The 23,726-nt window shown below is 51.0% G+C and overlaps 1 protein-coding gene and 1 non-coding gene across 2 annotated transcripts in view; both read left to right on the forward strand.

Annotated features, from left to right (window-relative positions):
- The window catches only part of SDK1 (sidekick cell adhesion molecule 1), a 486,407-nt gene that overhangs the window by 192,797 nt on the left and 269,884 nt on the right, over positions 1 to 23,726 (forward strand). The window lies entirely within an intron of this gene.
- LOC132533207 (U6 spliceosomal RNA) lies at positions 13,220 to 13,326 on the forward strand. Its single transcript, XR_009545114.1, has one exon. It is a non-coding gene; the product is annotated as a U6 spliceosomal RNA (small nuclear RNA).

Genomic DNA, 23,726 nt, shown 5'->3' on the forward strand with positions numbered 1-23,726 from the left:
CCCCTGCTGGGAAGACTCTTCAGTACTTAGCCTATATGGTCATCTACCCCTTGTGGGGAGGCTCTCCAGTACTCAGCCCGTAGCAGGCACCTGCCCTCAGTTTCAAGTGTCTGACTTTTACAGAGTATGACCTTTTCTCCTTAATGAGGAGAGGGTGAGTCCTGGACAGCGCCCACCTTCAAGCTGCAGCTCACACAGTGACCGGCTCTTGCTTCTTCCTTTCAAGATGCTTGACCTTGTCCATTCTTAGAACTTGAGAAGGTTTAATCCTGGCTCAACACTGAGGTTTTAACATTAGACTTAATTGTCGGATTAGGAAGTAGCGTTAAGTGTACAATAGTAACATGTCCATTCTGTTTGCACTGCATTCATCACCTAGTGTTCTAGATGCTCTAAATGATAATTGAGCAGCAACAACTCTTATGGATCTAAGGAGAAAGTATAGACGAGAAGAGAAGATGCATCTTGTCAGAGCAACTTTGGGATTAATAAGACTCTGTTTGGTAAAGTCCTCTGTGGTGAGACTGCATGTGGGCAAGGACTCTGAGCGAGGCCATGCACCCGTCTGCAGGAGTTGCAGGTGTGGGTAGGTGAGCTCGTATGCACACTAATAACTGAATAGCAAGGTTCAGATGCCAGGTGCTGCCACCCTGGCCGTCTAGATGCTAGCACTGAAGGTGTCTTTCTATGGGGAAGGGCTGGCCCCCTGGCGCTGTGTTGGCCCTGCCTCTGACTGGCTCTGGGGGTCACACCATGACACAGCTGACCATGAAACAGCTGTCTGACTTACTGCTCCTCCCTTGGGCTGGAACCCCAACTTCTCCAGGGGAGCAGGGACTGAAAGGCAAGAACACAGCCAGTGCCCGAGGGGTGCACTTTGTCCAGACATGCCACAAGGCACAGCCAGCTTTGCTTCTTGGCTCGCTCTCCTTCTCACAGGACATGCTGTGGATAGTGCAAACGATCGCCTTTCTGTCAGTCTTTCTTCATTTCCCTTCCAAGTCAGGAATGAGCCCAGCGTCTTGAGTGTGGTACTGCCATGTGGCCACCAATCCCTCGTGTCCTGCTCTGTATTGGGGGGAGGGGAGATACAGAGTGAAAGAGAGGATAGCTCTCACCCCAACACCTATGAGCCCTGCTACTGGGGCTGCCTGTGCGGCTCCTGTCTGGTGCTGGGACTCAGACTCTGACTTCACGCACAGCCAGGCGTGCGTTCTGCTGCAGCCTCTCTCCCAGGCCCTGCCCTTCCATTCTCTTAAGGACGGCTGCCATTGTTTCTGAAGCACCATAACCACTCCACCTCCCCCACATGCTGAAAACTTGGAATGTGGAGCTATAAACCACATACTGTAAATTTTCCAGAACTCAATCAGTGTGAATTAACTTTGCAGTAGATTAAGGGGCTGTATTGGAGATCTGAGTATTTATGGTGACATATGAGGAAGCTGGGCTGGCTGGAGCCCAGTTCAGAGGGGGATTTCTCCAATGCCACTGGCACTGCTGGCGAAGCTGACTGTGCTTCTGGGCAATGATTCGAGGCATCCTGCTTGCACTAGCTATAAAAGTTGAGCCTGAGGTAGATTCATTCCAGCACTCCAAGTGTGCACATGGCAGAGGTGGGATTGAGTGCGTGTCTGTCTCCCTTAGAGATGCACTGGCATCTTCAGGGTAGAGAGACTGAGGTCCTAGGCCATGTCTGAAATGGGGGTGGGGAAAGAAACATCTTCTGCAGCCCAACACTGGGTCACGTCTGTATGTTGTCGTCATGAAGGCTGTGAGAAATGTCCTGTGTTTCCAGTGATTAGTGGATCCGTCGTTGTTTTGCCTAACAGATTCCTGGAAGAGAAGTGACTGAGCCAGAGGATACTTGTCTTTGGTTAAAGGGGCTTTGGGAGACATCTCCAAATTCCTCTTCAGAAAGGCTCCACCAGTTGAATGGTTTCATCTTTTGCTTTATTTGTTACCTTACTCTTTTTCTGTTTAGAAGAGACCATTCTCTTTTATAGAAGTCCAGGAAGGCTGGGAAGTGGAGCACTGGCTCAAGTGCACATAATTCTAAGCGCAAGGACCCAGTTCCAGCCCCCAACTCCCCACCTGCGAGGGGAAAGCTTCATAAGCGATGAAGCAAGTCTGTAGGTATCTCTGTCTCTCTCCCTCTCTATCTCCTCTCCTCTCTCAATATCTCTCTGTCCTATCCAGTAAAATGGGAAAAATGGCCTCCAGGAGCAGTGGATTCGAGCCCCAGCAATAACCCTGGAGGCAATAAATAAATAAGTCCAGGACCCCCGTTTTCATTTTACATCGGCAAGTTCCAAGGTAACTTCGGGGCCAAGTGGGTGTTTCCTCTCCCTTTGATCTCCTCCTGCACATCAGCATGTACCAAGCCCCTCCCCTCTGGCTCTCCTGAGACTACTCAGGCCTCGCCCTGCCCGTGTCAGTCTGTCAGCTGCGTGGGCCTAGGCACCCCTCACCCGAGCCAGTCGCCTCCTGGCTGAACTCCTTTGGCACAGTTTCTGTCACTCGGTGGAGGCGCGGTGTGTGTCCCAGCAACGAGAGCCATGCCCCACACTCGACTGCTCCTCCATCAGCCGTTCTTTGTGCATTTGGCTCTTCTTGATGGGCCTGGAACCTACTGAATGAATTCTGAAGGCCGCAAACTGTGACACCTTTGAGTTCTGATGTTGCCAGGAGGATGCATTTTCTTGGTGGGAGCTGCCACAGACCTGATACAGGGTTACTAATATTCCTTCCACCTACTTTTTCGTGACTTCATCTGTTACCAACAAGAGGCAGGTGAAACAATGATTACTTGATAGATAGAGAAGTCCTGTGTGCTGCCATTTTTCTTACATTTTAAAATGAAGTATGGTGCTAGGTGTCATGCCTGGTGAGGGCGAAAACAGGAGTGTTCTCTTCAGAGCAGGGAGTTTTATGTCTGAGGTGTTCAGTATGGAGTCAGAGGTGGTGTGGCCTCTGTCGCGGAGCTGAATTCAGAGCTGCCTGGTCTATGGGCCTAGGCTCTGGGTTGCTCTGTCCTCCCAGCACGACCGCCTGTGGGACTGCAGACGGCAACACTGGAACTGCTCGCTCAGCCCCGGGCAGCAGCTCTGTGGGTCTTCCTGTGAGCGGAGCACAGACGGCAGCTCTCTTTCCTCTCTGCCTGCTCAGCGGTACACAAAGCTGAAGCCCAACTGTGCGCTCTGAGGATGGGCCATGCTTCCCGCTAGGCAAAGAAAACAAGAAAGGGGCAGTCCTGTGTCGGTGCCCAGAGCGCTGACACTGAAAAGTCCAGCTTCATTCACAGTCTTTTAAGCTCTGCCTTTCCAAACTATTTTCCTATCGTCCATGAATCTGCTCCACAACAGCTTTGCTTACACAAACAGCGAGAGTCATCACCCTGGCCCTGTATTTGTAGTTAGTGGTGATTTTAGCTGTGCATACACACACACACACACACACACACACACAGCCTCAGTGTTGGGTGGGTGGGCACAATCTCAGCACAATTGTTGACGCATGCTGGTGTCTGCACTGTTTGGGACACACATGTGCAGATGCTCTCTGGGTAAAGGGCTACTCGTGACTGCAGAGTTTAGTGTCTACTGATATTTAAGTACACCCACAATGTTTCCAGTGCCTAGGATTTTAAAAAATTCATCAACTATTTATTTAACAGGGACAGAGAGAGAAATTGATAGAGAAGGGGTGATAGAGAGGGAGAGAGAAAGAGAGACATCTGCAGCCCTGCTTCACTGCTTGTGAAGCATCCCCCTGCAGATAGGGAGCGGGGCCTCGAACCTTGGTCCTTGCACATTGCAACACGTGCACTCAACCAATTGTACCACCACCTGGTCCCTGCCTGTGATTCTTTAGCCTTTATGTTCTAGTTATTTAGATTTTGTTCCCTTTCCTAATGTGACTTCAGGTAAATTAATATCCTGAAAGCCAGCATGCCTGTCCAGAGTGAGGGTCACAGGATTCTTGGGAGATACCACACAGAGGTCTGAGTGGTCTTGACGTGGCCCTGTGGACAGCGTGGCTATCATGTGTTCTGGTGTGGCTCTGGCGTGGCTCTAGCTTGGCTCTGGCAGCCTCCTGCTCCACCACGCCTCTGGAGTGCTGGCTGAAGGCTGCTGGGGCTCTGTGTTTGCACTCGGGTGGTCAGAACATGGCCGAATATCTGTCACATCTAGTTTGGCTTTTCTCTGTCTCTCGTACTTGGTACTTGTGTGCTTGAACTTCAGGAAAGCGAGCAACAGTTAGAATTCCCTTGTGTTGTTACACCCTCTTGACAGATGTGTAGAGAGATGTCCTGGCAGTCCTTAATGTGTACAGGAACATGTGAAAGGCCCTGTGTGCTGTTGATATTATGACAATGACAAGTGATGGCTGAAAAGGGAAAAGATGTCTCATAAAAATGCTTGTCCTATTTATTTTATTTCACGTTTTGATAGTTCCAGGAAGTATTTTACGCTATTAAGATAAGCAGTTTATGTCGAGGGCATTTCTCTGAAATTTTTTTAAAATAAGCTCATTTGCTTAATTTAAGCCATCTTTTCTTTTTTAATTGTTCACGACTGGTGAAAGGAGTGAGTGTTCAGGGGAGAGCTATAGCACAGCTGGGTGACCTCAACCAGTTGTTCTTTTTCCTTTTCCTTTTTTTTTTTTTGCCTCCAGGGTTATTGCTGGGGCTCGGTGCCTGAACTATGAATCCACTGCTCCTGGTGACCATCTTTTTTTCCATTGTTGTTTTGTTGTTGCTGTTGTTATTGGATAGGACAGAGAGAAATAGAGAGAGGAGGGAAGACAGAGGGAGAGAAAGACAGATACCTACAGACCTGCTTCACTGCCTGTGAAGCAACCCTCTTGCAGGTGGGGAGCCGGGGGCTCGAACTGGGATCCTTGTACGAGTCCTTGCGCTTGGCAGCGTGTGCGCTTAACCTGGTGTGCCACTGCCCGGCCCTCAACCAGTTTTTCACATTTGCTTTCTTTTTTCCTAGTAGGGTACGAGAAAGAACAATTTATTTAGTCACCTCATCTACTTAAAATTTTTTTTTTTAAAAAAACCTTTTTCTTCCTTGAAATCTTATGTATTGTCACTTGTTTGCTGGGAGCAGATGTTGTCAGGAGTTAGAATCTGGTCCAGAGAAGTACATCTGTGTCTGTAATGCAGTATTTATTAATATAGGTCACACTGCCTTACTATATCAGCACCTGATGGGCATGTGAATTATTTAAAGTCAGCATCTGTGTGCTGTTTTATGGTATTTGAAATAAAATGAATTTTTAATATTGCTCTGTAATCTGATCCACCAAGTCTCCCATCCAACGAGGGAGTCAGCTGCCGTGCTTCTGCCGCACTTTGTAGGTCAAGGCGCTCTAAACTTGGACGCGGCCCTCTGCAGTGCTGTCCTGCTTAAAGCCGCTAATTGGGCATCTTTATATACACTGCTCTAGAATAATCTGAGAGCCAGTCAGACTTGAGCTCTCTTGCATGCCTCATCAATCTTTTCTTTTTTCATCTTCTGGAATTAAGGCTGTCCAAAAATACAGCAAGAAACCTCACTTGAGCTGGCCTTCCATTCCTCCTCAAGTCAGTCACCTGACACAACAGACGACTCAAGATGTTTTTCAAAGAAGATTCGCACAAAGGTGTTATTTAGAAAGTTCATGTTGTGAATGAAGTCGCCCAACTTTACAAAGCTTTTCACTAGGAGAATGAAGTTCTGCTCTTAGAACCCCTTAGCTCGAACTCCATCCTCGACGCTCACTTCTAGGAACAAGCCCCAGGCCCTCCTGAGGCTGGTGGTGGAGTCTCCCAAGGTGCCGTTTCCCAGACGTCTCTTCTCAGCACACACTTAGGTTGCCATAGTCTGACAGAAAGGCAGGGTCTGGTGATTGAGTAGCTCACAAAGCGTTTTTCTCAGGAGATCATACGTCCCTTTGACTGAATCACAGGGCAGGGAGCTTGGTTCTGTGGGTTGGTTCTGAGCCGTGGGCCTGAGCTGGGCCGAGCACAGAACAGACTCTTACCTTATTCGTGGCTGTGAGTCACACTAAACTATGCAACTTGTAGATTAGGCCATGCTGAGGGTTAAGGATAGTGAAAGACTTTGGAATGATCGCAGTCTGAGAACAGAGCAGTGCAGTTGAGAGCTCTGGCCTGGTCACTGTATTCTGCTGTTGCAGAAGCCCAGAGCTGGGGGATGAGTTTGGACCTTTTCTGTTGCATATGTCATCTCCCTGGCTTCAGCTGATGATTGTGCAGTCGATATTCAAGTAATTACCTTTAGAAATGATAAGGTCTATATTTAGATAATGCTTCTCCTTAAAATACCCTTTTTGTCACCAAACCCAAGCCTGTTAGTTGTAGAACATCTGGAAGATACAGAGAATGACAAAAGAGGACAGTTTCAAAGTACCCAGGATATATAATTAGTTAATGGGTTCCCTTGTGGCCTTCTCTATTCTTGGACTTCTTCAAAAAAAAATTTAATTATTGCTTTATATTGTGCAACAACAGCTGACATTTTCTGAGCTCTGATTTCATAGAAGACAGTGAGCTAAGAGCTTACTGTATGATCTCTGGTTCGTGAGCTCCATGATCTATGACACAGTTATTCTCCAAGGGTGCATCTGAAACTTGGAGAGAGATTTGACTGTGTCTACAGACAGAATTTGAGGCTCCTGGTCTGGGTGGGATGTCAGGGGCCTACTCCTACCTGCTCTCCCCTGCCAGCAGCCAGCGTGGATCCCTGACATAATCCAGAAGACACAGCAGGAGCATGTGGAGTGGGGTGGGGCTTCCAGTTGAGGAGTGGTGACCGAGTCCTCGTGCGGTGGAGATGTCCCTGCCTGCGTCAGACAGATGACAGAAAAACAGCGGCACGTGTGCACGTACAAGCAGAGTAAGCCTGTCTGGGGAACCTGATGGCAGTGCTTGTCACCAGGTCAAGTCCTGGTCCCCCGCCTAGTCAGGCTTTACAGAACACAGGATCAGCAGAATAGCTTGCCTGCATAGGGTGCTTCCTTTCTCCTGTGCATGACCTGGCTCCACTGCATCGGAGGAAGCTTTGCTGCTGGCATGTCTTGTTCTCTCTCTCTCTCTTTCCCTTTGAAAAGTCATCTTGGGGTGATGACCAAAAAAAGAAAATCCACAGTTTTACCCTTGGGGAAACTAAGTAAAGGGTCCTTGAACTCTGACATCTTACAGTCACTTGTGAATCCATAGTTATCTTCATACAAATTGGCTTTTTTTTTTCTTTCCATCCACGGTTGTCACTGGGGCTCGATGCCTGCACTACGAATCCACTGCTCTTAGAGGCCATTTCCCCCCTTTTGTTGCCCTTGCGTTTGTTGTTATTATTGTTGCCTTTGCTGTTGTTGTTCTTGTTCTTGTTGCCCTTGCTGTTGTTGTTGGACAGGACAGAGAGAAATAGAGAGAGGAGGGGAAGACAGAGAGGAGTGGAGAAAGACAGACACCTGTAGACCTGCTTCACCGCTCTTGAAGTGACCCCCCCCCCCTGCAAGTGGGGAGCCGGGGGCTGAAACCGGGATCCTTGAGCTAGTCTGTGCACTTTGCGCCATGTTCATTTAACCCACTGCGCTACCACCCGGCCCTCACAAATTGGTTTTAAAAGCCAGCAACATGTTGCTTGAGCATTGGGGCTTGGCCATGGGGCTTGGCAGTGGGGTGCGTAGGCTCCATGCGCAGCGAGCGTGTCTTGGTGCTCTGAGAGCTCTCGCTGCCGGGGCTTCCTGTGGATAGGGGGCTCACTGAACATGAAGAAAAAAGGCTCTTAATATTATTATTTGTTTATTGGATAGAGACAGCCAGAAATTGAGAGAAAGGGGAACACAGACCAGAAGAGACAGAGAGACACCTGCAGCTCTGTTTCACCACTCGTGAAGCTTCCCCCTGCAGGTGGGGACCTGGTCTTTGCACGTTGGAACACACGTGCTCAGCCACCTGGCCCCAGGCCTCTCTGTCTTTATCTTTCCTTCCTCTTTAGACAGAATGGTGGTTGCTGTGGTTATTTTCTGGTTCTGTCACATGGCGTGAGCAGTTTTAGTCATTAAAAACCCTTCGGGTCTTCAGTGGCTTTTGTCTGACTTCATTTTTGAGGTGGAACCATTTTGAAATTACCAATGTGGTCGCACAGTGGGGCTATGTCAGGAGCATCAGTGATTTCTGGAGCAGAAGGGGGCATCTTGGAGGAGGCCATAGGGCTCAGTGGAATAGCATGGGGCTGGCAGGGGAGGCTGGCGCTGGGCACAAATCCTCTTCCATGGCTTTTCCTCCTCCTGAACCCTGGATTCTCAGGGCACTTGCAGTGGGACTGCCCACAGCTTGCAGGGCCTGGGCCTGGCAGCCTTGAGAAGGAGAGGGGACCTCTCTTCAAGAATTTCTTTGAAAAAACATCCCTCTAAAGATGGAAGTGAGAGTGATTTGTGTCCCACACCCAAGTCTTTACTGACTTTTGGGCCTGAAAGGTGGACATAATGGCAGAAGGCAGTGACAAGAGGAGGGATGTCTGTGTCTGTGTTCTCCAGGGGTGGTCCTTAAGGTAGATTTAATTGTCACCGCTCTCAAGCATGGTGGAAGTGTTTCCTTGCGGCAATGGTGAGCCATGAACAAAAGGACCTCTGGAGCAGCTGCAAACAGACCCACCCATCCCTTTCCACTCCGAACTTGAGGTCACGCAGCTTGGGCTGATCGAGTCAGTCTCTGGGCAGTGGCTGTGCGGGTCTCTGTAATGTCTCAGTGAGGCTGGAGAGAGCACACGCTGCCCCTTCTCCACAGGCATTCAGTCTTTAAGCCAGGAGCTGAGCTCACTGAGCCACATAAGCTGTCATCCTCGTCGGAGGTCCCCATGTCAGATGTGTACCTGGAGCACCGGCACTTCCTCAGGGACCTCAGGGCCCAGTCCCCTCATAACGTGCCCTCGTGGCGGCTCAGCAGTGAGGCTTCTGCTCTGGAAGGAGACAGTGGGCAGTGTTGTCCTCTGTCCAGCATGCTTACACACAGGCCCACGCCGCTTCTGCTGGGGTCCAGTTCTGGGGCATGTATTCTCTCTGCCATCTAGTTTTTGTGTTTTATTTTTGTCAGAAGATGAAAATAACCCAGGCGTTAAGGTTTTGTTAATGCCAGGCCTCTGAGGGGTCTAGTGTAGACACAGCAGACCACCACCCCGCCATCCACGGGGCTTCCCCTGTACTGTTCACAGTGCTGCCGTGTGCTGCCAGGCCTTGGAGGCAGGGGCTCATGCACGGTAAGGCCTGACTCACAGTGAAATGTCCCCCAGCCCTGCTTAAGATTTCTAGACCCTGTTCACAATCACACACATTCGTAACTCAGAGTAATCCTGCCAAGTATAGATAGAGACGAAACTGTGGTTTTTTTTGTTTGTTTGTTTTTTCCTTTAAAAATCCACCTAAACCAAAACAATCAGTCTGTGGAGACTGTCGACTCTCAGGGCAGGATGTGGGTCCCTGTGGCCAGTGCTTCCTGTGCACTCTGAGGTGACTGATGCTGAATGGCTTTAAAAAGTCCCAAGCTCCTCAGAACCTGGAGGAGCACAGGAAACCTGGTGTTGGCAGGAGAGAAAGAACACGGCCCAGGGACCAGGATGCAGCTCAAAGCACCTGCCTCCCTCTCACTTCTTTTTTTTTTTAACGGATTTTTTAATGCTTATTTATTTATTCCCTTTTGCTGCCCTTGTTGTTTTATTGTTGTAGTTATTATTGTTGTTGTAGTTGAATAGGATAGAGAGAAATGGAGAGGGGAGGGAAAGACAAAGGGGGTGAGAGAAAGATAGACACCTGCAGATCTGCTTCACTGCCTGTGAAGCAACTCCCTTGCAGGTGGGGAGCCAGGGTCTCGAACCAGGATCCTTGCACTTTGTGCCACCTGAGCTTAACCCTCTGCACTACCGCCTGACTCCCCATTTCACTTCTTTGCTGTTTGCTATGTCGCCTCAGAAGCTCACACAGATTTGAGTTCTCCTTCATCTGGGGAATGTTAGTTTAATCACCAAAACGGTTGTAAGTGTTACGTATCATAAGATGCGGTCACACATCTGGAAAAGCACGTGCGTGCTCGTGAGTGTGTGTAACGCAGCCCTGCACGTGCATCTCCCAGGCGCTGGTCCTGCTGTTGAGAACCGCACTGGCTAGTCGATGCCTTTCTGAGCACCGTGGCCGTGCACACTCGGCCTGTGTCTCTTTCCCAAAAGATTTATTTATCCATGTTTATGAATGAGATAATTAGAGTAAGAGACCAGAGCACTGCTCTCTTCCACCAGGGAAATGCCAGGGATTGTACCCGGATCCCTGGGGACCCTGTGTTCTAATGCTGAGCTGACTCCTCCTGGCCCTGGCTCAGGAGAAAAGAAAGATCGGAGGGAATAAAGACAGCGGCTACCCCGGCCTCACGGCCACTTCATGCCTGGACGCTGTGCATGGCTGTGTGGCCCGAAGGCCCTGCCCACTGTTTCCCCTGGGCAGAGGCTCGGAGCACACTTGCACACTTGCATGTGTGTCTGCTTTCCCGAGCTGTTGTCCAGCCTTGGCACCCAGCCCGTGCTTAGTGCTCAATATACCAGGCCCTCGGTTTGGGTGTGATGACTCTCCTTAGCTTCTCCCTGTGGCCTGCATGTGGCCTTTTTCACATTTCACATGCCAGGCAGCAGGAGGTGTTATCGGAGGCCCGGCTGGAAAAAGCATCTGCTTCCGGCTAGAACGGCCCACTTGTGCCCAGAGAGCTAACTCGGGTTTCCCGAATGGGGCCCAGGTGGGATTCATTGCTGGCTGGCCTCGCCTGGGGAATGTGTCTTTATAAGGAACCTATAAGTCACGAATATTACGCTTCCTTTTCAGAGTTTGTCTTTTAATTTCACATTTGCTTTCATTTTCTTGTTATAATGGATTGAGAAAGATTAATTTAGCAAAAACGCCAGTGGTGGGAAGGCAGAGAAAATGTGCAATTATAATAAATATTTTAGGTCTGTTTTTCAACAACCTACAGCTGTGTTTGCGCAGTTGCGCTAGGCCAGAATGCAGAGCCTCGCTCACGTGGGCAGGGTGCGGCTGCGGGGTGCCCACAGGAGCTTGACTGCACAGCTACCTGGGTGCAGGGCAGACGCTGTCTCTAAGGACTCTGACCACAACAGCCTTTGCTGTTGTCCACCGTGACCCTGTCTTTTAAATCTCATGTTCTGGGGGTAGGAATTGTGTGGACTTGTACCCCTCTTATCCTATAATCTTGTCAGTATTTCCATTTTATAAATAAAAATTATGTAAATTTAAAAAATCTCACGTTCTGTTTATTCAGTAAAGCACTCATAGGGCTCCCCTGAGCTACCTCTGCTGTAGGTCAGGCTACAGCCGTGTGCAGTTCTAGTCCTAGACCACCCCAGCCCCCACCTCCACAGGCTGCTTGTGAGGTGTCAGTGTGTCAGGGAGATACGTGTACTGAGGGCCGACCACAGAGCCTGGAGGAGCTGCCGGTAAGGACCAGGCCCTGGGCAGCTTGTGGGTAGTGGGCAGAGGGGAGGACAGCTGGACCATATCCACTGCCTGTACCAACTCGGAGGCCCACTCAGCTCCGGCTCATGGTGCTGTCTGGGATTGAACTTGGAGCCTTGAAACAGAGCCTCGCAGCCATGGAAGTCTTCTGCAAGGCCACTGGGTTCTCTTCCTGACAACCGTTTATGTTCTTGTAGTTATATCTCTACCTGACATGTCTATCTGATTCTGTCTTAGTGTCTAGTACATTTATCCACCCACTATATGGAAAACAAGTGCGTGACAATGACTGGACTTGAGTGTTATTTACATTTATACATTCACATAGATACACAAACAGTGCTAAATTGATTGTGATGTATGTTGTTATAGTCTTAGTACATAATTTATATAGCTATATATTGAATGTACTTACATTTTATTTATTTTGGATAAAGACGAAAACTGAGATGGAAGTTGGAAGAGATGCCTGCAGCCCTGCTTCACCACTTGTGAAGCATTTCCCCTGCAGGCAGGGACCCGGGAGCTTGAACCCAGGTCCTTGTGCACTTGTGTGATGTGTGTGCTCAACCAGGTGTGTCATCACCGGCCCCCATATTTAATTGATTATTGGTTTGAAACACTTGAGAATATGGGAGCGCAGCTTCACTCTCCAGCTGCGTAAGACTCAGCAAGCCCACCAGCCTAGACCCTTCCCTCCTATGTCCGCAGTGGTAGCTACCCAGTCTAGTCTACAAGCTTTAGCTACTGTTGATTGTAAAAAAAAAAAAAAGCAACTATATATGTCATGACATTTCTAATTCTAATCAATTTCCAGCTTCATGCTCATCTCTGCTTTCTTTCTTTTTTTTTTTTTATTTATAAAAAGGAAACACTGACAAAAACCACAGGATAAGAGGGGTACAACTCCACACAATTCCCTCCACCAGAACTCAGTATCCAGTCCCCTCCCCTGATAGCTTTGCTATTCTTTATCCCACTTTCATCTTCCCTTGGGTTTTCCCATGCAAGGCAAAGGGATCTGAGGCTGCAGTCCTGGGCAGGAGCCCCCTACTTCTCCCACAGTGAAAGTAGGTGAGACCAAGTACTCCAGGGCTCCAGGCAGCACACAGGAGCCAGGAGCAGGGCCAGGTCTCCGGAGGGTAGCTGGAGATGCCTTGAAAAGAGAAGCCCCCAACCAAAGCAGAGAAAGTCCCTGGGCAGAATAAGCCAGGACTAGAACTCTGCACAGGGTTGCACTGTTGAGGGACTTGGCCTCAGAGTACAGAGGCATCAGGAGGGGTCTTGGGCACAGTCCCTTGGGAAGGAAAGAAGACAAAGTAGGACCGAGTGTGGGCGCACCTGGTTCAGCGCACGTTAACAGTGCACAAGGACCCAGGTTTGAGCCCCTGGTCCCCACCTGCAGAGGGAAAGCTTCATGAGTGGTGAAGCGGGGATGCAGGTGTCTCTCTGTCTCTCTCCCTGTCTATCACTCCCTTCCCTCTCAATTTCCGGCTGTCTCTATCCAATATATAAATAAATATAATTTAAAAAATTTTCAAAAGAAGACAAAGTAAAAGGCAGAAATGACTCTAAAGCAGCGGAGAGACTTCATCTACCTAATCAAACATGGGCAAGGAACACAAAGGAAAGCACAGTACCTGGCAAACAGGAAGGCAGTGACTGCTGGGTGTGACAGAACTGTCCCCTAGATGTGCTCGCTTCGGCAGCACATATACTAAAATTGGAACGATACAGAGAAGATTAGCATGGCCCCTGCGCAAGGATGACACGCAAATTCGTGAAGCGTTCCATAAAAAAAAGAACTGTCCCCTAGAAAGAGAATTTGCAGACTGCACAGGAAGCCCGAGGCAGAAGTGAGTTATCTACAAGAGACACACTTCTGAAACAAGGCAGAGAAGGTTGAAAGTAAGAGGCTGGGAGAGAGATGAACACACAGAAGAGCCAGGAGAAAGCAGTGGGTAACGAGAATAAGCAACAGGGGTGCTGGTGGCTGTACTGAGAGGACCACTAGAACAAAGGGGCAGCCAGACCGCAAGGTCCTCACGCGACAGCTGGATAGTTGCCACACAGCTATCACACACACAAGGCACTGCACACATGGAGAAACAGCAGCGTGCTCCAAGATTTTCGACCTATTGCACTCAGAAACTGAGAAATTCCTTTAAAAGAAAGCATATGTGGAGAAGGCCTGAACTCTGCAATCAATGAGCTTAAGCTACTAGAAGTACACACAAAACTAGACTCAGCTGGGAACTGACGGAGAGGGAGGCTTGGGTGGGATGGCTATGAAAGCCAGCCTCAGGGCTAGGGAGACAGCATAATGGTTCTGCAAATAACTTTCATGCCTAAGGCTCCAAGGCCCCAGGTTCAGTCTCTGGCTCCACTATAAGCCAGAGCTGATCAGTGCTCTGGTTTGTCTCTGCCTGCCTGTCTCTCCCTCATTAAAAATAAGTAAGAATTATTTTTAATTAAAAGCAAGTCTTGCATTGGGTCATAAATGAAGTCTATAAATTCTCAAGGATAAAAATAATATGTCAGGTCCCCTTAGTGCAGTGCCATGTAATAAGTTTCTAACAAAATAATAGCTTCCTCCCCCAGCCCTTATGGTTGCAAATTAAATAGCATATTTCTAAGTAACCCCTAGGTTCAACAGGAAGTAAAAATGAAGTGATGATATATTTAGATTCGAGAGATGATGAAAACATTGAATGTCAGAATCATGGGACATAGTTCAGACAGTGCTGGAAGGGTTGGCTATCTCAGGTGGATTTATCAGTAAACAAGAAAGGTTAAAGGACCAGTCAAATATTGATAAAAATAAGAAAGCAAAATCTGAGGAAATAAAAAGGAAGGAAACACTAAAAGTAACTATTGGAAGCAGCAAAGTATAGAAAATAACAGCACTAAATGATAGAGAAGATCAAGTGAATCAGAAGTTAATTCCTTGAGAAATAAAAACGATAGACCTTTGGTACAGTGAATAAGAGGAAAAAATAAAATGAGGGAATCACCATAGGTCAAAGACATTTTAAGATGATAAAAACATATTAGAACAAATCTATGGTAATAAAATTTGGCAGGAAAGCTAAATAGATAGAATTTCAGAGAAGATATAAATGTCAAACCTGTTAAGGGGAGAAATGAGGACATTATCGGACCCAAACATGGAAATGGTGGCCTAAGATTTTTCCTCCAATCCCCAGGAGGATTTTACGGGTGGCTTCTGGCCCACAGTTCAGAAACTTTATTATTATTTTACTTTTCTTTTCTCCAGAGCACTACTTAACTCTGGCTTATGGTGGTGCAGGGGATTGAACCTGTGACTTCAGAGCCTCAGGCCCAAGAGTTGCTTTGCTTAACCATTATGCTGTCTACCTCCATCCCAGCCCTTGTCTTTACATGTCACTCTGGAAAGTGAAAGATGGAAGGAGGATGCCCAGCTCACTTAAAGTTCCTGAAAGGGCCTGATCAGGAACATCTCCCGCTGTGGTGCTGCACAGCCCAGAGCAAGGGAAGTTGCCAGAAGCGCCACCTCAAAGTCCGTTCCTTCTGGCTGTCTCCCTCCAAGCTGCAGCCTCCACTGGCAGCACCTTCCTGCCTCCCTCCACCCCCAAAGCAGAGACATGGGCTCTATCTGTCCTCCCGGGTGAACTATTACCAGAACTCCTCTGGTTGACTCAGCCAAGGTCGCCCCAGGGGAGCCCGGGGAGTGCAGTTGAGTTCCAGCCCTGTCACGCAGAGCAGCATGGAGTGGGGTTAGACAGACTCAGCTGGATTCTGTCACCTCTGCTCACTGTCTGCTGCCTTCTCACATCCTGGCAAATGCTCTCCTCCAAACAGTAGAGACAAGAGGCCTCACTCTTGGGGGGCTGCGTAGCATTGCCAGTATCCGCAGATTAAACGGCATCTTCGCCAACAGCAAGTCCCCCACTGTACTTTCTGCCAGGGTCTGCAGGGGCTTCACAACTGTGCAGCTCCACACTGCCTGCAGACTAGACTGTGTTCTCTACACAGACGGAGAGACAGGGAGAAGAGACAGAAAGGAGAGACACCATAGCACTATTCCGCTGTCATGAAGCTGCCCCCCTGAGTGGTGCCCCATGTGGTTACTAGAGATGCCTGTATCCTCAAATGTGGCCAAGTGTGAGCTTGGTCTGCTGAGCTGTCCCCTGGCTTGTGTTGTAATAAATCTTATCAGGACTAATAAACGCAGTGGCATTGCTGGGTATGTGATCAGCGTGTAAGAATTGCCATCATTTCTCCTTGCTGATACCTGATTCAAAGATATACAACAGAATAGCAGGCCAAGCACACACACTGCTATGCACAAGGACCCGGGTTCAAGCCCCAGGCCCACCTGCAGGGGCAAACTTCATGAGCAGTGAAGTAATGATATAGATGTCTCTCTTTTTCTGTCATTCATTATCTCCCCACCTCTCTCAGTTCCTCTCTGTCTCTATTTTTAAAAAAAATAAAAGGAGAAACATGGCTGCCAGAAACAGTGGGTTCATTGTGCAGCCACCAAGCTCCAGTGATAACACCATTGGCAATAATTAAAAAAAAAATACTAGCAACAGAAACAATGTAGTAATAATCAGGAATATACAAGATCTTTTGTAAAAAATAAACTTGCAACTCAAATATAAGATATATGTGAGTGCGTGAAGAGACTTCAACTCTCTGGGAGGTGGTATTGGAAGAGTCAGTTCTACCACAATTAATATTTCAGTTCAGTCACTTCCGAAAGTTCAGTGTGCTTTTCAAGAGTTTGACCCCTTCTTCCCCAAAGCATAAAGCAGTTGAAGAGGGTGTTGACTGTATTACATCAGATTTGAGATTTCTGTGTCCCAAAGGTCCCCACAGGCCAGTGGGCTGGTGACAGGGTGGGCGAGGAGGTATGCCCAGGGGAGGGATGTTTGAGGGATGACCAGTGAGTCATGTCGGGATGGCAAGCAGCGCCTACAAAACCACAGGAAGGAGGCAGCAGCCCCACAAGAAAATGGGAAGAGCTCAGGGATGCACTTCACTGGAGTAAGCCCAGAAGGCTCGCCAGCTCAGAAAGTGCTTGTCAGACTCGCTGATTGCCTGGGAGAACGGGGTGGAAGCAAATGGCAAAATGGTGGGAGAGAGAGGGAGGAGGGCACTCCAGCCCTTCTTGGCTTTTGGCCGAGATCAAGTTTGCTGTCTCCTGCCCATCTAATATGTGAGAGACAGACAGATAGACAGGCGGTGCTCAGCTCCGGTGCATGGCAGTGCAGGGGTGGAGCCTGGTTCTGCAGACAGTAGAATCCTGTGCTCCTAATACTGCGCTGTCTCCTGCCCCAAACTTCTTCTTAAAAGCTCACTGCCTACTATTTATTCACCCAGTAAAAACGTGTGTCTTGGTGTTCAGACTGAGTCCTTCCTCTGTGCAGCTAACCTGCCATAGTAAACAGGTGAAGAAGAAGCCAGCCCCTCCCCTCCCATGGCATGCTCCAGCTGGACAAGCGTCAGCAGCCTACAGGGGCAGGAGGCTGTGATCGGCTGCTCCCTGTCGCTCTGATCTGGATGTGCTCAGCGACACAGGCTCACAGTAGCTGCTCACTGGGGTCAGTGGAAGATGCTATTCCTTGAGGCCTTCCTGTGGGTCCTCCTTGGTTTCTGACCAGGTGGGCTAGTGGCTGCCCCTGCCAGCTATGCCAGCCTCTGTGTTTCCAGGAGTGGGGATGGGTGGACTCTGATGGCACGCCTGCCCTGGTGCTCTCGGCCACTCCCTTTGCTGGTCAGGCCACAGGCCGTCCAGCACAGACCCACAGAGAGCCCAGCTCCCCGATGGCCATACTCTCCTTGGCACTCCTGTTGCACCACCCCCCTGCCCCTCAGTGCCGGCCTAGATGGGTATCTTTCCCATCACTAGCTAGCAGGTGCTTCTGGCCAAGGGCTATGGGTGATTTGTCTCTCACTTCCCAAAACTGAACACTCAGGGTGTTGGTGTTGGGTTGATTTTCTGTCTTCCTCCTTGGCACCCACGGGGCCTTCTCCCAGTCATCACTTGGAGTGTCCCCCAAGATTATGCACCCTGGGTTCCAAAGGACGCACGAAGATGTGTTTCAGAAGCCTCTGGCCAAGAGCAGACCCCTGTGATACAGACCATGCCTCTAATTATGGTGACACTCCTGGGGACATACAGACGTGGCTTTGGATGGAGTCCCTGATGGGAAGGAAAGGGACAGGGACACACCTGCAGCCCTGCTTCACCACTCGTGAAGCTTTCCCCCTGCAGGTGGGGACTGGGGTTTTGAACCCAGGTCCTTGAGCACTGTGACATGTGCACTCAACCAGGTGCACCACCACCCAGTCCCGGGACATGCTTCATTGTCCTTAGACCTTGGAGCCTCCTTGATGCGCGGCTCTGGTCACTCACCCTCTTGCAGGTCACTTAGATTCCACCAGGTGTTGTTCCTGAGAGTGCTGTGTCTCCCCTGGTGCTGTTAGTAGACAGACCCCGCTCCCAGGGACGAGCCTCAAACTGACTGGTGCCCCCCCCCGCCCCACGCAAGCGCTTCTTCTCAGCTCACGGCCAGCGTTCCATGTGGCATAGGTGCTTCAGTTACCACCTCACTATTGGCAGCTCTCTGGACTTTAATTTTCTCATTAAAAAAATTAATGAGTCTGCATTTTTAAAATATTTATTTACTCGTTTAAAATTTATATCTTGTTTCGTTTGAGAATTGCACAGAAAGTGGGTGGAAGGGAGAGAGTACAGAAACAAATACTTCAGTGCGAAGGGAGTGGGGAGCCGTGAGCAGGTTTGTAGGGAGAGCCTGCCGCTTAGGCTGCTTATCAACCTGAGCTGAGCCTGTGCTGGGGGCCAGGCTGCTGATCGGGGGAGCGAGGTGTGGGGGCCGCCCTCATCTCATGTGCCTTCTCCATAGCACCTGCAAAGCTTGATGCGGTGGGCTGCCCAGGCCCCTCTCGGCACTGCCACTGTGGCATCGGGGTCACCTGACCGCGCCCAGGAGGAGAGCAGGCACATCCTGCAGCCAGGCTGCAGTCTGTGCCCAGACCCCCTGGCACCTTCCACCCATGCTCCCTCCTTCACAGACACCTTACTTGGGAGGGAGGCCTGACCTGCAGCTCCTAGCCTGTGCTTTGTGGCCTCTGCTCAATGCTTGGCTGGTGTCCCCTGGGTGCCTGTATCCTCTTCTGCCAGAGATGCCCCAGGCCTCCCTCTGTCCTGACTTTAGACTCAGGTCTGTTTCCTGCCATCACTCTGCCTCACCACCCTAGTCCCCCAGCTCTGTCCCTTGGGGGGCCCGGGACAGTGGCACTCAGTCTCCGTTCTGTTTGGCCCTAGCGCCCCACATTTGGGACAGGCTGCTTCACCCCTGGGCTTTCAGCTTCACTCAGCGACTGGCCGACACCCTACCCCCAGCCCCTTCCCTGATCCTCTGCACCGCCAGGGTTCCCTGCATCCATGCAGTTCTTGCTGGGATCTGTTTTCCATGAGACACTCCTTGTTCCTAATGTGACAGCTCTCTGCATCACAACATGGCCACACTCTTGTGCCACAACACAAATGGCTGTAGCCGACCCAGAGGAGGGCGGTCCTGAGCCCCCTGGGTCCCCAGTCATTGCACCATGCAAACCCAGGGCCCTTTACTGTAACGGGAGCAAAAGCTCCTTGTTTCACTGCCGTGACCTGAGTGTATGGGGACCGCTGTCTCGGGTCAGTGCGTGTGCTCCCACTGCACGTGCCCCTCTGCAGCCCTCATGGTCTGTGTCTGTCCTCGTGGTCTATGTCTGTCAGACAGCGTGCTCAGGTATCTGCACATATAGTGCACACGGGCTTTACACTTTCCCCTGGAGGTCGATGTTCCTGACATCTTTTCACGAATATATGTATCCAGTGAAATTAAGCATCTTGGAGGTAAAATTCTTATTTTAACAATTCTGATGAGTTGTCCTCTGTTATTTCACTTACACTTGGCTTGCTGGTGCTGGCCGCTTCCAGAAGCTCATGACTGTCAGGCTCACATTCATGTCCACACCACACCGGTGGCCCTTTGCAGAGAGAACTGCCGGGGTGCACGGGACCTGGTCACTTTGAGAATGACGTGACAAGGAAGCCTCTCTGGGGGCTTTCGGCCACGTGCTGCAGGTCTTCTCTTCTTGCTGTTATTCTAGGCTGCCTTCCCTGTCAAGAGAGCAGTTTTTTGTTTTAGAGATTGTTATCAGGGAAATACCAAGCTCCTCTCTGAGGAAAATCATTCTTAATCTGCCTAAACACCTTCACAGAGACGGAGCTTTGAGAAGGGAGGAGCCCGTTGGCCGCAGCATCCTTAGAGCTCGGAGCTGGAATAAAATGTAACTTGGACTACCAGTTCCTCGTGAGTTCAGGGTAAAGCACGAAGCTGACCCGTGTTCTTACTGTTAAGTCTGCCAAGTCCGTGCTTGGTGAACTTATGGGCAAACCTGTCTGGGCTTTAACTCACCGCCCTTCTCTCCTCTCCTCTCACCTCGTGACTTGCTCTATGGCTGAAGAGACTCTCGCTGTCCTGTCAGGAGCATCCTCCAGCTCTGCCCATTGGCTGTGGAGGATGGAAGGGCTTCCGGTGGCAGCACACCTGCCGAGGCCACACTCTACTGAGGCTGCTTCTTTTCAAAGCTAGCTATTTACTTGTGGAAGGATACGTATATGATTGTTAGAAGTGAAGGGGGCAAATGTCTCCAGCAGAGCTGAGCCTGTGGCTGCATGTTAAGGGGACCGGACCCTGGAAGCTGCAAAGTCCAGGGAAACCCAGACACAGCATTTGTAGTGGTGCATGGCCGGCTGGCCTCAGGGGCCTCAGGGGTCATGCAGCCATTGGATCCCTCCCCCTCAGCACAACTCCCATTCCTTCTCTCTGATAGCAGGCAGCTTCTGTGCTGTGTAGACTGCTGGCTGGCTGGCCTTTTCCTTCAAGCTGAGGCATCCTCTACAGGACAGTTGGCAGCTAGAGAGGCTCCCCTCTATGGAAATTCACAAACACCAGGAAGCAAAGTCAGGTCGGCAGGGTAGCAGGAAAGCAAGCAGGTTGCTTGAATCAGAAGCTATGAACCTATGTGTCAATCCCTTGGACAGCAGGAGGGTGAGAAAGGGAGAGGGAGAGAGGGAAAGGGAGAGGGAGAGAGGGAGAGGGAGAGAGGGAGGGGGAGAGGGAGAGGGGAGGGGGAGAGGGAGAGGGAAAGAGGGAGAGGGAGGGGGGAGAGAGGGAGAGGGAGAGAGGGAGGGGGAGAGGGAGAGGGAAAGAGGGAGAGGGAGGGGGGAGAGAGGGAGAGGGAGAGAGGGAGGGGGAGAGGGAGGGGGAGAGGGAGAGAGGGAGGGGAGAGGGAGAGAGGGAGGGGGAGAGGGAGAGGGGAGGGGGAGAGGGAGAGGGAAAGAGGGAGAGGGAGAAGGAAAGAGGGAGAGGGAGGGGGGAGAGAGGGAGAGAGGGGGAGGGAGAGAGGGAGGGGGGAGAGAGGGAGAGAGAGAGGGAGAGGGAGAGAGGGAAAGGGAAAGGGAGAGGGAGAGGGAGGGGGGAGAGAGGGGGAGGGAGAGAGGGAGAGGGGGAGAGGGAGAGGGGAGGGGGAGGGGAGAGGGAGGGGGGAGAGAGGGAGAGGGAAGGAAAAGGGAGAGGGAGATGGGGAGGGAGAGGGAGAGGGAGATGGGGAGGGAGAGGGAAGGGAAAGGGAGAGGGAGATGGGGAGGGAGAGGGAGATGGGGAGGGAGAGGGAGATGGGGAGGGAGAGGGAGATGGGGAGGGAGAGGGAAGGAAAAGGGAGAGGGAGATGGGGAGGGAGAGAGGAAGAAAGAGGAGGAGGAGAGAGGGAGGAACCAGGCTTAATGGCCTGCTTCCACCCTGTCTCTCTGGTCTCTCTGTGTTCCACTTGCCTTCATGACTTAAGGTGCCAGTTTACCCGCCCTCTTGTGCAGCTGTCAGTGGTTCTGAAGGCAGGGTGTGCTGTGAGGGTCCACACAGCCCTGCTGGCATGGGCAGGCCTGCTTCATAGCTAAGGGCCTGCTGCCCTCAGAGCCCACCTTGCTGCCCTCAGAGCCCCTGGTTTCCCTGCTGGCGGTGGGGTGGAGCAGGGAGCTGTTTCTGTTGCTGATCACGATGTGGGAGCCAGGTTTATGGCGGGCAGCTGCTCTGCAGTGGACACAGTGTGACCTTGGGGGGCCCACACCTGCTTCTGGGCTGCCTTGGGTGCTGGCTACAGGGTGACCACCTCTTGCAAGTGTGAGCTCTGACCCCATGCCAGCCATCCCCTACACACACACGCACACGCACACACACACACATGCACACACACACAGGTGAAGTGGAGTGCTGTGTAGTTCATACAATTCTGCTCTGCCTGGCGTCAGGAAAGTGAGACAGAAAACACCCATCTCACATGAAGAACTAACTTTAAGCCAGCCAGTGGGAGGAGGTGGACATGGACAGTCAGCCTGCTGCCCTGACTTCTGTGCAGGGAGAGAAGTTCAGCAATGGGTGTGAGACTGGGATGGGAACTGCAGCGGGGGTGTGGGCCGTCCTGTCCTGTCAGGCTGTGTCATGTCCCCAGGACAGGCTGGCTATCAGAGGTATCCCTCTAGCTCCTTCCTGTGGTCTGAATGCCACCTGCTGTGCACCCCAGGACACCCAATGGGTGCCTCCTTTGTCTCTCAGAAGAGAAGTCCTCACTGTGAAATTCTGTCTGTCTGCATCTGCATGCATCCCCTCAGCTGCTTGGTGGCGGGTCCTGGGAGGGGCAGAGTTCACCACAAAGGGTCACAGTGGGGCACATTCTCACTCCCATGGAGAGTGGAAGGGGGAGCCCAGAGCTACCCCCATACACACACCTCCTGTCCCCAGGTGACATCCACCTCCAGGTAACGTCTGGGGGCGGGGGTCCCAACAGCCAGGTCAAGAGGTCTGCTGGGTGGTGTTTGTTTCAGCTAAGTACACATTTATGCACATCCAAACACAATAGCCAGAAACAGCAACTTTAAACGTCTTTTGATTTTTCCAGATCAAGAAAAAAAACAAATCTGGAGATAAACAATTAAATTCTATTAGGTAGGAGCTTCAAAGGGACCAGCCATCTCTGTAGAGGCAAGAACCCGTTTGGAGGGGGTGGGGGTGGATCAACTTCTTAGTAACATTCAAGCCTTGTGTTTTCTTTGTGAATTAAGCACAAGCTTCCCAGTCTATCAGGTGTCACTGAAACCTAAAACACAGACCAGACGACGGGGGGGGGGGGGGCTGCACCTCCATGTGTTTTTTCTGTTGAAGGTGAGAGTTCCTCAGTGAGCCATGAAGAGCCAGGAGAAAGGAGAAAGCAGAGCGAGCTTTCATCTCTGCTCTGCTGCCATGTGACCCAGCAGAGGCTCTGTGTCTCCTCAAAGGCTCTGTGTCTCCTCTCCCAGTCTGTTTGTTTACGGGGACCACGTTCAAAGGTAGAGAAGAAAGGCAGAGAGTGAAGAAAATCAGAGACTGAAACCTGTGATCAGAGAGCCACTCCCCCTCTCCAGCTCTCCAGGCAATTTCCTGTCCAGCCAGTTGTGCTTTGGGTCTCCTGTGGGTCCCTGTGAATAGTGCAGCCCAACCCTGGGAGCGATTCCGATGTGGCCTTGTGGCCCAGCCCATGCAGGTCCCGGGGACCACCATTGTTCACAGAGTGGCTGGTGGCCGGCCCCAGGTGTGGACCGCGCCAGACGCCTGGACTGGCCGAGCCAGCTCCCCTGCCAGGCTAGCTGCACAGTGACTGTGGGTGAGGCTGTGTGCCTGGAGCCAGGGGGCAGCAGAGGCGCAGGGCAGAGAAGTCCCGTGGGTGGCAGGCAGCAGTGGGCACCAGCACCACACCAGCCACCTCCCTGTGGTGCTCCTGTGAGGCCTGGACAGCCAGCCTGCACTCTGTCTACACTGCAGGAGGGCTTCTAGCAGCCCACCCCCACTGACCAGCCTGCCTGCACTCTGTCTACACTGCAGGAAAGCTTCTAGAAGGCAAGGAGGTCTTGGCTACAGGCTCTACTTCCCCCAGTTTGGAGGTGGGCCTTCTGCACCCCTCCCTCTGTGTCCATTGAGCGTGGGGGTCACATGTGGCAGGGGTGTGCCAAGCCCCCACGCAGGGTTGGGACAGGGATCCAGAAGCCCTGCTGTTGGTCAGCTGTCTCGGGACAGGCCGGTGTGAAAGCCTCTGATGACAGTAGGACC

The sequence above is a fragment of the Erinaceus europaeus genome, chromosome 15 (assembly GCF_950295315.1).
Source record: "Erinaceus europaeus chromosome 15, mEriEur2.1, whole genome shotgun sequence".
Taxonomy (NCBI): domain Eukaryota; kingdom Metazoa; phylum Chordata; class Mammalia; order Eulipotyphla; family Erinaceidae; genus Erinaceus; species Erinaceus europaeus.